Below are 15,062 nucleotides of genomic sequence, written 5' to 3' on the forward strand. Positions count from 1 at the left end.
TATGCAATCTTTTTATATTTTCAGAAAAATGTAACAAGCTTTTCACCATTTTAGTGGTTAAAAATGTATTAGAAAAGCAAGAGGAAAGCTGCATTCTCAGTTCAGGGTCTCTGGTTTGTAACTGCTGGAGTTCATTAAGTTGTTGCAAATAGGAATGAATGGTTAACAGTAATTCTACACCCACCTCCTCCAACACCTCCTACTCCCCATCCTCTCCATCACAACACATACGTAGATGGACCAAATCAGCAATGTACTTTCCTCTTTCTTCTCTCATAATTGATTTAGATATTCAGCCAATGTAGGTTTGGTATACATTGTAAAACTGTGGACAAAACTTCAGTAATTTTGTTGTAAGTAAAGCATTGATATTGGGGTCAAATCTCCAACGTTGGCGCACCAGGTGCACATTGCACCAACCCCAGGGAATGACATGCAGCCCTAAAAATCAGTTTCATGCCTGGCACCAAACAATCATTCCAGCTCCCTTCCAATGGTGCAAACTAGATCACCCATGGATCATTGGTGAGCAGTGCCAGGTTGCCTAATGGACAGTGTCAGGGTGCCAGGCTGGCAGTGCCAGAATGTCTGGTTGGCAGTGCAAGGGTACCAGACTGGCAGTGCCAAGAAGGGAACTGCATGACCCTGCCCCAACTACCCAATGGCTTCAAAGGACTTTGGTCCACTGGCTTGGCCATTACACCTGGTCCACATTGATGGGGACCACACATGATTCTAACTGGTGAGGACCTTGACTCATGAGGAGATAAGTGCAGGTGATCCAGATGATAGTGTCCAGGATTTACTAATTACATTTAAATTAAGCTTTGGATATTGAAGTTGGCCAATCAGTGCCACTAACATCACGAGAGGTGAAAAACCATGTGTGAACCTGATTTTTCACCTCTTGCTTGGTCTTACCGGCTTGTCATGCCATTCGACCAGCATGACAAACTGATAAGATCACTCATTTAGTCATTTTTTGGGAGAATTTCATCCATTACTTCTGGAGAAAATTTCAGATATGTATAAGAAACAAAATGATGTGAATTTATTCATTAAAACAGCTTACCTTCATTAATCTATGTTTCCTCATGAGCGATCCTATAAAAATAAATGAGAAAAGTCAAAACATATATGAAATACCTGCCTAACATACACACTGTAATCTGTTGAAAGTGTAATGCAGGGCATTTGGAAATAACCTATTACTAAAATCTTTTTAACATGGTGAAATACAGATAAACCTTCCTTATTTAGTCTGCATATTACCTTCTGAACAGAAAGTGAAATATAACTTTGCAACTGTAATGACATAGTGCTACAAACTCATAGGATGAAAATTCAATCTCTGTGATACTTGGGCATTGACATTGCATCTGGGATTATATACTAGTGCGCCTCTGCTTTTGGAGAGTCTGAATTGTTGGCTTGGCAGGGCACACTCAGGGATAGTGTGAAAACTCTGGCCAGTGTATAGAATGATAGATGTTAAAACTACAGAAGAATTACAGAGAGTGGCAAGGTGGCAGAGTTGTTAACATTGCTGCCCAGTGCCAGGGACCTGGGTTCAATTCGGACCTCTGGTCATTGTCTGTGTGGAGTTTGCACATTCTCCCCACTTCTGCTCCTGTTTCCTCCCACAGTCCAAAGATGTGCAGGTTAAGCTGATTGGCCATGCTAAATTGTCCCTTAATGTCCCTCACATCTAACATTAAGAGGCGCCCTTAACATCTGCACAGTCTTTGAAGAGACCGTAAAGCTTTTTATTGTCGATTTTTATTTGCTTTGTCACTTCAAGTTTATAATTTTAAATTAATTTTGTCTGTACTTTATTATCTCTACTTTTATACAGTCTCATTATCCTTAATTTATTATAACAGACTACCTATAAATTACATCAGTTTGTCTCAGCTGAAAGGTGTTACCACAAATAATTCCACTGTGGTCTTTTAGCAGCTGTATTTGTAGAAAATATTTGCTAATCCTTTTAATATTTGTAATAATAGCATAAAGCTGTGACAATACTAAATACAAATCCTCAAAGAGCTTCTCACCTTTAGAATTCATTAGAATTTTCTCTTTGTCTTTTGAGTATCTTGCTGCAGCACCAGCATTTACAGCGACAGCTGATTGTTCATGCTGTTTCTTCACTGGGCTCCCATCTAATATTGTGACACTGACGGGAAGATTATTCAGTGGTGCCAGAATAATGGAGCCTGAGCGGACCTCTAAGCCAACAAGCGGTTCCATTAAATGAATGGTAATGTTCTGAGATGCCTGTTTCAGTGTCAAGTTATTCAAAACGTGAATGGTCATTTGATGTGTACCAGGTCCAATAAGGTGCTGAGTGGCATTGTCAACAGATATAACTCCTGGTGTTACAGTGGGCATATAAAGAGTGATATTTCCAATTGAAGCCAGGTAGATTAGATTGGCTCCTGTAAAAAAGTGTAAATGAATTTTGAGTTCATTGTTTGCAAGCGTTTCTATATTCAGTTAAATGCCTCAAGTAGCCTGTAGAAGAAGACATACTTTGGAGTTCAGTTCAATGATATTGGCTTTCCTAGCTCTGCATGATGTGTCACTTTTACACATAACTGCAGGCACTGGCACTCAGAAAAAAACATTTATTTTTAATTAGACCATCAATACTTGAAAAAACAAGCTGGTAGGAGGAAGCCTTAATTCAGGGAGAAGAACACATAGAATAAGCCGGGGAAAATTGAAAGGAATCTAAAAAGCGCATGAATAGAAGATATTGGGGAAGATCAGATAAAGAATGGAGAGGACTGGGGAGGAAATAATTTTCTTTTAATTAGCGGGTGCTCACTGAGAAACAAATGTGTTGGTTCCTTACCCTTCACTTTTAAGATTTCTTATAGAAGAGGGGTGCGATGACTCTCTGGGAAATATATAGAATCAGAGTCCCTACAGTGCAGAGTGAGGCCATTTGGCCCACCGAGTCTACACCAACTCTCCAACAAAGCATCTTATCCAGGCCCATTTTCTGCCCTACTCCCATAACCCCACACACTTATCTTGCTAGTCCTCCACTTACACATCTTGGGACACTAAGGGTCAATTTAGCATGGCCTAACCATGCCTAACCTACACATGTTTGGACTGTGGGAGGAAACCAGAGCACCCAGAGGAAACCCATACAGACATGGCGAGGGCTTGCAAACTCCACACAGACAGTCACCCAAGGCTGGAATCGAACCCGTGTCCCTGGCACTGTGAAGCAACAGTGCTATTGCCAATAAATAACATTGCCAATATTACATTAACATTTACATTACAGTAGAGACTCTCAACTTGTAAGTACCCATCCAACTTCTGTAGATGACACCAAATAATCACTGAATAATCCGAAAGGTGATTTAGGAGAAATCTGTCCATCTAAACTGTGGTAAAAATATGGAACTCGCTGGCACAAGAAGATGATATGGACATCATTGATACATTGATGGGGAAATTTGATTTGCTCATGAGGGAGATGGGAATAAAAGATTGCAGAATGCTGTCAGGGTTAGATTTAAAAGAGGTGAAAGGAGACTTGCCTGGAGCACAACACTGACATAGATCAGCTGAGCCAAATGACCCATTTCGGTGCTGTAAATGTGATGAGGTGAATCACAACTCACAGGAGGAGCTCATAAGTTTAGGTGTGGCTGGAGTTTTAGAAGCACAAATAATGAAAGCGTATCAGGATGCCAGCTCCAGACTGTCAAATACTGTACTTAACTGTAGCACATTAGCCTGCGTGCAAACAACCCCCTCGGGAGAGACAGGTTATCAATTTCAATATGTTAATCATGGAATTATAGCATTATTAACTAGGGTTTGGGTCCCAGGTTTGCCAGAATTTGCCAGAGTCAACAAGGTGAAACCACACCAGCAACTGAGGGGCTGAATATATGACCACAAAATATGTCAATAAGTACTGAAATCTCACAGCTGAAAGGGAAAAGGGAGGTGATGTGGTGGGGGGGGCGTGGTGAAGAAAGAAAGGTGGGGAAGAGAGAAGGATGGAGAGAAAAGAACAAAGAGAGAGAGACAGTGAGAGGGAGAGAGGGATGGGAAATGGGACAAGGGAGCAGGAGAAGAGAAATGGAGAGAAGCGATGGAGAGTGGAGAGATAAAAGAGAGAGGGACAGGGAAGCAGGTCATCAGCATTTGGTAAGTGAGACATGTTAGATGTATTACACGTACAAGGCATTGAATGCTGGGGTTAATTTGCTAACCTTTTTGTGCAAACTCTCACAAGCTATAAAACAATCATGTCATCATCAAAAGTCACATAATTTGGTGATAAAAGTTATGAAAGTTTAGTCAAAAAGAGAACTGCTCTGTGGCACATCACATTTCAAACACCATCTGAAAATCCATTCCGAAACGCAAGTTTTAACATTAGTTTTCTCACAAATTAAGAAGATGTGCTGACATTTGGAGAAACATTGCTCTTTTCTGAACTCAGTTCTGAATGACTTCCGTTATTATGTTAATTGTAACATTGACATTAAAATCTTTCATCATGGAAGAGGTTCCTTGTATCACTTAGGCTACTCTTAAATTTACGATCGATCACCTGTCGCTAATGTCAGGGAAATTATGTCTGCAAGGTAAGCAAAGTTCATCTAATTGCAGTCTAGGATTTGTTTAATCAACAAGCTGAACAAAAGTAAAGGCTTCTTCAACTTCCATGTTAGAAATAGACCAGTTTGCATTTTAGATTTGCCGACACAAGTCTTGGAATTTTACCACCAGGCCCGCCAGAAGCTGGGTGGGCGGGGAAGCTCACAGAACGGAATTCTCCAATGGCCTTGGGTGGAATTTTACGACCTCATTGGGGCGAGATGGAAAATTCTCGCTCGAGGTCAATTCAGATTTCTGTTGTCGGACTCTCGCCTGTGCTGATTCTGTGGCAGGTGAGGTGGTAGAATTTCGGCATAAGCTAAAGTAAAAGAAATAGAGCAGGAGGGCATATCCTTAACTTTCACCTTAAAAATGACTCAAGTGTGACTTGGGGAGGGGTGGAAAATGACTTGGTCGCAACTCAAGAATCAGGAACTGAACAGCTAACAAAAACTGGAATAAAAGATAGTCAGAACCGACCAAATATAAATGATGATAAATATCAAACATTACCTGTTCCGAATGCAACTTTAATCAACAACGTATACCCATATCGAACTTGACAGATAGGACGAGTGACTGATTGGTCACAGATGGAACATTGGCTGCCACTAAAATCGCCAGTTGGCTCTTGAATAAAAACTGTTTTTTCTGCTTCCAGGTAACTATTCTTTGTTTGACATTCAACACGGATATGGAAGCAACCAGATCCTCTGTATGCATGCAAAATCCTGAACGATCTAAAATAAATATACACGGTAATTGCATTTTAATACTCATTCATGGGGCAATGGGCATTGCTGGCTGCCCAGCATTTATTACCCGTCCCTAGTTGCCCTCAAACTGAGTGGGTTACTCAGCCATTTCAGAGGGGAGTTGAGAGTCAACCACATTGCTGTGGCTCTGGAATTACATGAAGGCCAGACCAGGTAAGGACAGCAGATTTCCTTCCCTAAAGGACATTAATGAACCAGATGGGTTTTTCCAACAATCAACAATAAGTTCATGGTCATCAGTGGACTCTTAATTCCAGATATCTTTTATTAACTTCAAATTCCAGCATCTGCTGTGGTGGGATTCGAACCCGTGTCCCCAGAACATTAACTGAGTTTCTGGATTAATATACCAGCAATAATACAACTAGGCCATCATCTCCCCGTTGATACAGTATCTGAAATATCATTGGCCTTTGCTTTTATTGTGTGCACTTCAAATTCAAAAGCTTGCATTTATACAGCACCTTTAATGTAGCAAAGTGTCCTCGTGCACTTTGCAGCAGTGTTATCAAACAAAATTTGACACTTGGCTACACAAGAGGAAGTTAGGACAGATGATTAGGCTTGATCAAAGAGGTAGATTTTAAGGAGTGTTTTGAAGGAGGAGAGAGAGGCAGAAATTTCGGAGAGTGAATTGCAGACTGTAGACAGCTGAAGGTAAGGCCCCCAGCTCCAGCAGTGGAGCGAATAAAATGAGGAATGCCCAATAGGCCAAAATAGGCAGGGCTCAGGGATCTTGGAAATTTGTATGACTGGAGGAGATTACCAAGATAGGGAGGGGTGAGGCCATGAAGGGATGAAGTGTTGTCTGTCAATGTAGGTGAGCATACAGGTGAAGGTGATTGAGTGTGGGGTTAGGATACAATTGGCAGAATTTTGGCTGAAGTCAACTTAATGTAGGGTAGAAGATGTGGTGGGGAGGGACTGGGGGGGCTGAGCAGGAGAACATAAGAACATAAGAAATAGGAGCAGGAGTAGGCCATCTAGCCCCTCGAGCCTGCCCCACATTCAATAAGATCATGTGATCTGATAGTGGTTCAGTTCCACTTATCCGCCTGCTCCCCATAACCCTTAATTCCCTTATTGATCAGAAATCTATCTACCTGTGACTTAAACACATTTAACGAGGTAGCCTCCACTGCTTCAATAGGCAGAGAATTCCTCTGAGAGAAGAAGTTCCTCCTCAACTCTGTTCTAAACATGTTTGTCGGTTACGCAGATCAAACTTATATCAATGATACAAAATGCAGGACAGGCAACACTGTGCCACGTACATGCGCACTAGCGGTATGTATCACTGTGCACAGGTACTGACATCAGTTATGTAAGCCTCTGTATTGTGTTCATCATATTAATCATGTAACTGTGCTTTATTTCTTTCATATTGGACCCATCCAAAATTCCTGACTGATCTGAAATTCCAGCTCCATGGCACTTCTTCCTTCTGGGCTGCTGACATCCTGAGTGGCCTTATTCTGCTCCTATATCTTATGGTCTTATGGTCCCATCAATGGCTAAACATTCAACCCTGCTGGGATTGCAGAGCTGCTAGCCAAAAGCAGCCTGCACATTCTAGTCTGTCTTCTGTGGGTCTGAGGGCGGGTAGCTGAGTGGATACTTTAACCTCTCCGTGCCCACCCATCTTAATATGGGTACTGAGTCAGGAGCTGGGTAGGAAGGCAGTGGGCTTGGCACCCATCATATTTTACAGGTCCCCTTGCCATGATCACACCTGACAGGGGCCCATAAAATTCGGTCCCTTGGAAACTCCTCTGTTAATTATTCCTTATGGGAACTTCATTTTAATTGCGTTCACATTTGCCTGCCATATTTGTGATTGGGAAGTAATCAGTGTTTTCGACGCTAAATACCATGGGGGAGTTCCCCAGCTGTTAAAGTTAAAGTTTATTTATTAGTCACAAGTAGGCGTACAGTCACACTGCAATTAAGTTACTGTGAAAATCCCCTAGTCGCCACAGTCCAGCGCCTGCTTGGGTACACTGAGGGAGAATTAAGCATGTCTAATGCACCCTAACCAGTACATCTTTGGACTGTGTAAGGAAACTGGAGGACCCAGAGGAAACCCACACATACACGGGGAGAATGTGGAAACACTACACAAACACTGACCCAAGCCAGGGATCGCACCTGGGTCCCTGGCACTATGAAGCAGCAGTGCTAACCACTGTGCCACTGTGCCAGCCTGGCTAGTCATACCAGTGGAATTCTCTGGTCCCGCTGCAGTGAACAGAGATTTGATTGAACGCCAAATTCTCCGTCCTCGCTTGCAGAAGGGTGTGAGCGGTCAGAGAATTCTGGCCCGAGCGTATTAAATGCTATTTAATGGTCTGAGATTATGGAACTTCATGCAGTTCCATACCTGCGTCACTGCCTTTGCAACGGGCATTCCTGTCCAGTTCATGCTTCAGTATGAAATGGGATTGAAGTACTTTACAAAGATTAGTACAACCTACCTTCAGTTTTATGTACAGTGTTGGTACTGGCCCCATGACAAGTTCCAGGGTTGAGCCCAGCTGCTTTTTGTCATAGCCTCCTGTGAAGGAGCAATGCTGGCCACACTAAAATGTATCTCACCTCAACCACTCTCACACCCATTACCGGACCATTTTCTTCTGTGCATAGTCTGATTTCTTTTGTGCCTCCTGTAGCCTTTTACAGTTCTTGTCACTGTCAGCCAAGCCCCCTATTTTTATCTTGTCAGCAAATTTTAAAATTTGAAGTTTCCAAGTCCAAATCATCAATATATATTGAGGAGGAAAGTGGACCCTGCACTGACTCCCTGGCACATGAATTCCAACTTGTCTCCAATTGGAGCATCACACTTTAACTCTAACCCTCTCTTCCCTGTTTGCCAATGAGTAGAATTACCGCTTAATCCTGCTTCTGGTAATTGAAGAAAGAACATTGGCCAGGAACTATCTGCTGGGCAGAAAGTTTTGTGTTTAAGCTAGGCAGGAGCCAAGCAAGGTCTTAGACTCCTAGCTGGATTGTAGATGTCCTGACAGAGTGACGTACCTGAGGTTATACTGGGCAGATTTTACCTTTTGACTATAACTTAGAATGAGCAAAGGGAAGAAGACATTGTTTTTCAAAATCAAGATGCCTTATACCCCTGTTAGTGTTTATGCAACTTACATTTATACTCAATAAGGACAGGTGATGGCGTTGTGGTATTGTCACTGGATTAGTAATCTGAAGACCCAGAGTAATGCTCTGGGGGCCCAGATTTGAATCCTACCACAGCAGATGTTGGAATTTGAATTCAATATAAATCTGGGATTAAAAGTCTTATGATGACCATAAAGCCGTTGTTGATTGTCATAAAACCCCATCTGGTTCACTAATGTTCTTTAGGGAAAGAAATCTACTGTCCTTACCTGGTCTGGCCTACATGTGACTCCAGAGCCACAGCAATGTGGTTGATTCTTAAATGCTCTCAGGGATGGGCAATAAATGCTGGCCCAGTCAGTGATACTCACATCCCACGAACAAACAAAAAAAATTATAAATGGCAGTTTAATCAAATGAGTTTAAAAATTAATTTCTAATGAACGAAAGGCCTTTTTTTTGAAGTAGATTACTCACTGCTGTGGAACTTCTGTTTTAATCGCATGACCATCTCCTGTGTCTACGGAGCAATTGATTTTCGAAGGTATGTAATAAGATTTCTCTGCTGAGATGGTGAGGATGTTCAGTCTTGAAGTGGTCGCTCCCCATGACAGCTGCAGACCTGAACCAATAGAGTATTGTACTGAAGACATTACTATCAGAACAGCCCAAAAGTATGAGAAGCATTTCAATGTAATTTCTTATCCCGGCAGCTAACAATTATTGAATGCTTATTATTATTGGGTAAACTGTCCAAACGGTATGGCAATCTAAAAGTAAACAGAATAAATCAGACACAGCATTGAACCAAGCACAAAGGTGCCATTTCATATTTCAGGAACCTGGAAGTGTACTCATTTTATTAATATTTACTGACAACTATTGTTAATTATGAACAAGCATTCATTTAATGATGGCAGTGGGATGTACTTAAGTGATTACTTGTTCACAGTTGATAAACACAATTTGCTAAAGTAAATGGATATTGTATAATTGAGTCACCCAGTACCTCTTCCAAATGAATAGAAGCATCAGAAACGTCATTTACAATTTGAGGATGGCTAGTTGAGTTTGTAATGTTTCAAATAATAATTAACCATCTCAGTGTATGGTTTTTGCTAACTTCCCTTCCTATTTATTTGTGCCATCTGCTCTGATTACAAAGGGCATTCTTAAAACTGAGAATACAAAAGAGCTTTATTCAGAATGCTTTTCTCCTGTGTCACTGTGTACCGGTAATCATCAATGGTCTGGTGGTAACTTTTGACATGTTCACCATGAGGCCACTGTCCAGAAGTGAGCTAGTTAGGCATATTCCACAGTGAGCAAAGTGAGCTAATTAGGCATATCCAGTTTTAATAATGTAGGTGCCTATGTTGTTTGATTTTCATGTTGAATTAAGGTCATGACATCTTCTGATCCTTTGAGGTATTCTTCCAGTATTCACTAATTATGAAAGCAATGAACCTTGTACTAACACTGTCAAGTCTTTGAAAAACTCATGAAATTAAAACAGCCTTTCAAAACCCATTAAAAAACATTCCCCACATATTCATAAAACTGTCAATCAAACATAAACATTCATACTCCCATTAAAAATAGCTCTAATCCAATTACCATTGCTTAATCTTGTCCAAACAAAATAGCAGGCAATGAAAACACCTCAAAGAAAGATAACCTTACTACAAGCTCATGAAACTGCCAAACAAAGCCAGCAGTCCTCCTTGTGTTTGTATACACAAACACCTACAGAGATGAGACCATTATTGAGACCTGGAGCTCAGTCAGACGTTCATAATGAGAACGTATGGGGGGAAAAAAAGTCTGTCATTGTTGAGCCTGCTTTGTTGATACAATTGCCCGATAGCATTGTTTATATTTTATATATCAGCAAAATCTGCTACTTTGGGAACTTCAATATAGCATTACTAATTAGTATTTTGGATAGCAAGTTTATGCAAGTAAATTTTGACATTTCAACATGCATAATTCTCATTAAGAGTTTATTTACAATGCGAAAGTTTTCTACTACATCCTATTTGATTTCTATTTGTAAGACTGCCAACTCTTAATGGAGATTTCACTACATGATTTCTTCCCTCTAACCATATCCCCACTCAAATGCTATTCCCCCATGTGCAAGATTTATATAACAAATGAAAATGTTGTTTTCCCTAGATCGCTCACGGCTGTTTTCAGGAGGTTATGTTTTAATTCTTACAGAGATGTCAGGCGTTCCCCTGGAGGGATTGGCAAGCCTATTTGACCCATAGCATCAACAGATTATTTGCAAAAAGAAGATGGATAGGTGATCTATTCCCAGACTAATACTGTCACATAGCTGCCCAGTAAGTACAGCCTAGTGAGTGACCCTGGTCAAAACGAAACTGCATGAAACTCTCCTACTGTCTAAATTGTGGATTTAAAAACATCCACACAGTGATTGTGAAGTAGAAGCTACTAAAGTACTACCAGGTACATTTAATTTCCAAAGAATGAAATCATGTTATGAATGTGTTTTAGAAAAATGTGCTTGGAACAAATTGATTACTTAACAAATACATTTCTTAAGACAGTTCAATTTTGGAAGGAATTTAAAAGTGGTTCTTACCAAATTCACAGATGAATGGAAATGTTTTGCTACAACTGGTTGTAGCCCATTGATGGTACCTACTCTTCCATGAAATGTAGCCACAATTGGGTGATAAACTTGCTCCTTGTTCGGAACTCCCATTGCTGGGAAACTGCACTGACCCATCTAGCCAGGACAGCACTGAGAGTATGAACAGATTATTGTAAAAATGAGAACACCTCAAGGCAGATTAATTTAGCCACACAGAAGTCAACCAACAGTTCCAATTCTCTAGCTGCTGAAGTACAGAAAATTAATCTTTAGCAGAATAAATGAAGTTAAATCACAGTTACACTTCCTTAAAATACATCTCAAGGTAGTGAAGTTATTACTATTGCACTGGTCAGGAGGAGGTAATGAATAGAAACTTCAATTTTATTTCATATTATAAAGTAGTTTACAAAGTATTCTCACAAGCTCTCATTAGTTGTTAAGACGTAGAGATGCTGGCTTTGGACTGAGGTGAGCACAGTAAGAAGTCACACAACACCAGATTAAAGTCCAACAGGTTTATTTGGAATCACAGGCTTTCGGAGCGTTGTTCCTTCATCAGGTGATGATGAAGGATAACCTGATTCCAAATAAACCTGTTGGACTTTAACTTTAACCAGATGTTGTGAGACTTCTTTACAGTAGTTGTCAGGGTGGAGTATACCTCATTCACTTACTTGTTCTGGTGCTGTGATAAAGATTTGAGAGAATATGCTGAGGAAAAAAGTAGAATTGTTGCCAATATTTGATTTGGTCCCTCGGCTGTTTCATAACAATTGGCGGCCTAACCTATGTACACATTGCAGAAGTTCCACCATAATCTGATCTTAAATAAGGCTAATGGTCCTGACATTCCCTATACACCAATCCTCTACTGTTCATGCGTCTGTCTCTTACCTGGGACATGGGAGCCCTGACTTGATTTATTTGCCAGTGAAACTAAGCCAATCCACCACTTCTTGTCACTTGGTATTTGGGTCTGCAGAAATTTGTACATTTCTACATTCTGGATAACAGCGAGATTCCCTCCTCCTCGCTCACACTCTTTCTGTGCAGCCGTAAACTTCAGCTCCTGTTCCATAAACTCATAGCACAAATTTTCAAATTCCTCTTGATGCTCCAAACAAGGCGTTGCCTCAACATAAGAAGCAGAATAAGTCACAAGGAACAGTTGTATACTCATCCTGAATAAAGCCTGGCAAGAGTGGAACATGGCTTCCATCATGATTTGGCTCATTTACTGAATCTAATACAGTGAGGCTCCCTGAGGGACTTTTATGTTGTGTGCTTATTAGTTGATGATGGATCAAATTTCCAAATCAACAATTGAAATACTTACTTGACTATATTGGGTATTAACTGGTGTATAGAGAATAATAGAAATAATTAACCTCATCAAGTGTTTCAGATGACATTGTAAACAACTCACTTTTTCTTTCCATGGCAAAGCCATTTAGTAAACATCCTTCATAATCACTGCCACATAACCATTATTTTTGTTACTGGTACATTTTCTGTTGCGTTGCACTCAGGACATTAAGACCAGTTACTGTATTCAGATCAAGCTAGGTTGAGCGTGGTGGGGTAATTGGACCAAAGTGGGTGGGGGAAGGGGTCTGGAGGGGAGTAGAGAGAGAAATAATTAAATAAAATTTATCATTATACCAACTCCACTTCTTACTTTATTTCCAGATACTGGCAGTTTCACAGACGTGGTGACAGAAATAATAGCCAAATAATACATTCACACGAGAAAACGTATTTATCAAAATGGCACAATGAGATGCAAAAATACAGGCCATTTGGGACATCCCTGAACCAGAAAAGAGATTTTAAGATTGCTAAGCATGAATGTTTTCTATTGTAAGCTTGTGCCAAACTTTAGTAGTGTGATAGCACTACTTATAGGGCTCCTAAAAGAGGACAAGCTCTTTAACTAGATGGAGGACAGCCAAATAACATACGACCAGTTAAAAACTGTACTGATGACAAAGACAGTGTTGGCAGCACCAATTTACAACAAACAGTTTGAACTAGCGGTGGAGGATAGCGACATTGGTGTTGGAGCTATGTTGTTGCAAGAAGATGGACTTGGCATTGAGAAGCTAGTGGAATACTTCTCAAGGAAATTAAATTGTACAAAGTATTCGACCATTGAGAAAAGGACTTCAAGTCTGGTACTGGTGTCACATCATTTCAAGATTTATGTAGTAAGCTAGAGTGCAGGGAAAGATCAACTTAGTGCAAGGTAAGTCCATTCAAAAGTCTGACAGCAGCAGGGAAGAAGCTGTTCTTGAGCTAGTTGGTATGTGACCTCAGACTTTTGCATCTTCTTCCCGATGGAAGAACGTGGAAGAGAGAATGTCCGGGATGCCTGGGGTCCTTAATTATGCTGGTTGCTTTGCCGAGGCAGCAGGAAGTATAGACAGATTCAATGGATGGGAGGCTGGTTTGCCTGATAAATTGGGCTATATTCACGACATTTTGTATTTCCTTGCAATTTTGGGCACAGCAGCAGCCAAACCAAGCTGTGATACAATCAGAAAGAATGCTTTCTATGGTGCATCTGTAAAAGTTGGTGAGAGTCGTAGCTAACATGCCAAATTTCCTTAGTCTTCTGAGAAAGAAAGCAAACATCACTGCAGGGGCAACTCTCAAAAACCATCAGATCACTGGAGTACTTTTTTGCTCTGAATTGGCTCACAACCAATAGTAAAAGGCTCGCTGGTGAAACATAAAGCTGCTTTTTCTGATGGAAGACTGTTGAGCTGACAATGGGTCAGGTGAGAATATTTGACATGCATGTCACTGAGTGTTATTTGGACTCTTGTACAGTGCCCACTTTTCTCATGCTACCAGGAACTTCCTTGCCTTCAGCTTTCTTGCCCCCAAGTTCTGGAATCCATTCTCCTGGCCATTTTGCCTCTCCACCTCTGTCTCCTGTAAGTCTGTTCTTTGATAATTGATCTGATGTGCTTCTAGCATTCCCAGTTTATGTTGGGTTTTGTATTTTCTCTTTTCCGTAAGCTCAGAGTCACCCAGCTCCATTCACCAGGAGGAGTGGAATTCTCCCATCCTGCCCACAGTGGATTGTTGGTGGGCAGGAATGGAAAATCTATTTTGGAGAAATGCGTAAAATCAATTCTTCCAGTGGGAGTGTTAATCATAGAAACATAGAATCCCTTCAGTACAGAAAGAGGCCATTCACCCAATGTACTGACCACTATCCCATCCAGGCTCTATTCCCGTAACACCACACATTTACCCTGCTCAGCCCCTGATACTAGCGTCAATTTATCATGGCCAATCTACCTAACCTGCACATCTTTGGAGTGTGGGAGGAAACCGGAGCACCCAGAGGAAACCCACACAGACACAAGGAGAACGTGCAAACTCCACAGACAGTGGCCCGAGGCCGGCATTTAACCTGGATCCCTGGCGCTGTGAGACAGCAGTGCTAACCACTGTGCCATCGTGCTGGGTCAGTCATCCCACTCACTGGTGGCATGAATGCCAATTGCATCTCAGGAATGCTAATTAAAATAGCTGCCTGGTAGCATCCTGCCAGGCCTGTCAGTCTTGCGTCAGGTCAGCATGACATTACATCAGTCGAAAACCTGATTGCTAATGAGTGGTGTGGGAAAAGTAGTCCTCAGTTCACTAGAAACTTCAGGGTGAGTTTCTACCATACTTTGCTGCCATAGTGTTGTACTGCTCCTGAGGCACTGTTCACCACTGTGCTGGGGTGGACCGGATCCATGCCAAGCTAGTCTTCATGGACAGTACCATGCTGCTGACTCCCCTGGGTCAGATCAGCACAGCACCCCGGGTTGGGGAGCAAAAGGGTATCCTTTCCCCTGGTGCTACACAACAGTGTCTATCTGGATGCCACTGGG

General features: G+C 41.3%; 1 long non-coding RNA gene across 1 annotated transcript; it reads right to left on the reverse strand.

Annotated features, from left to right (window-relative positions):
- Positions 1 to 1,068: 1,068 nt before the first annotated feature.
- LOC145342527 (uncharacterized) lies at positions 1,069 to 8,226 on the reverse strand. The gene is made up of 3 exons (XR_013886556.1): positions 7,889 to 8,226; positions 2,058 to 2,441; positions 1,069 to 1,104 (listed from the first exon to the last, which is right to left on the reverse strand). It is a non-coding gene; the product is annotated as an uncharacterized LOC145342527 (long non-coding RNA).
- Between the last annotated feature and the right edge of the window lie 6,836 nt (positions 8,227 to 15,062).

This window comes from Carcharhinus amblyrhynchos, chromosome 4 (genome assembly GCF_965287045.1).
Source record: "Carcharhinus amblyrhynchos chromosome 4, sCarAmb.v2.hapA, whole genome shotgun sequence".
In the NCBI taxonomy this organism is placed as follows: Eukaryota; Metazoa; Chordata; class Chondrichthyes; order Carcharhiniformes; family Carcharhinidae; genus Carcharhinus; species Carcharhinus amblyrhynchos.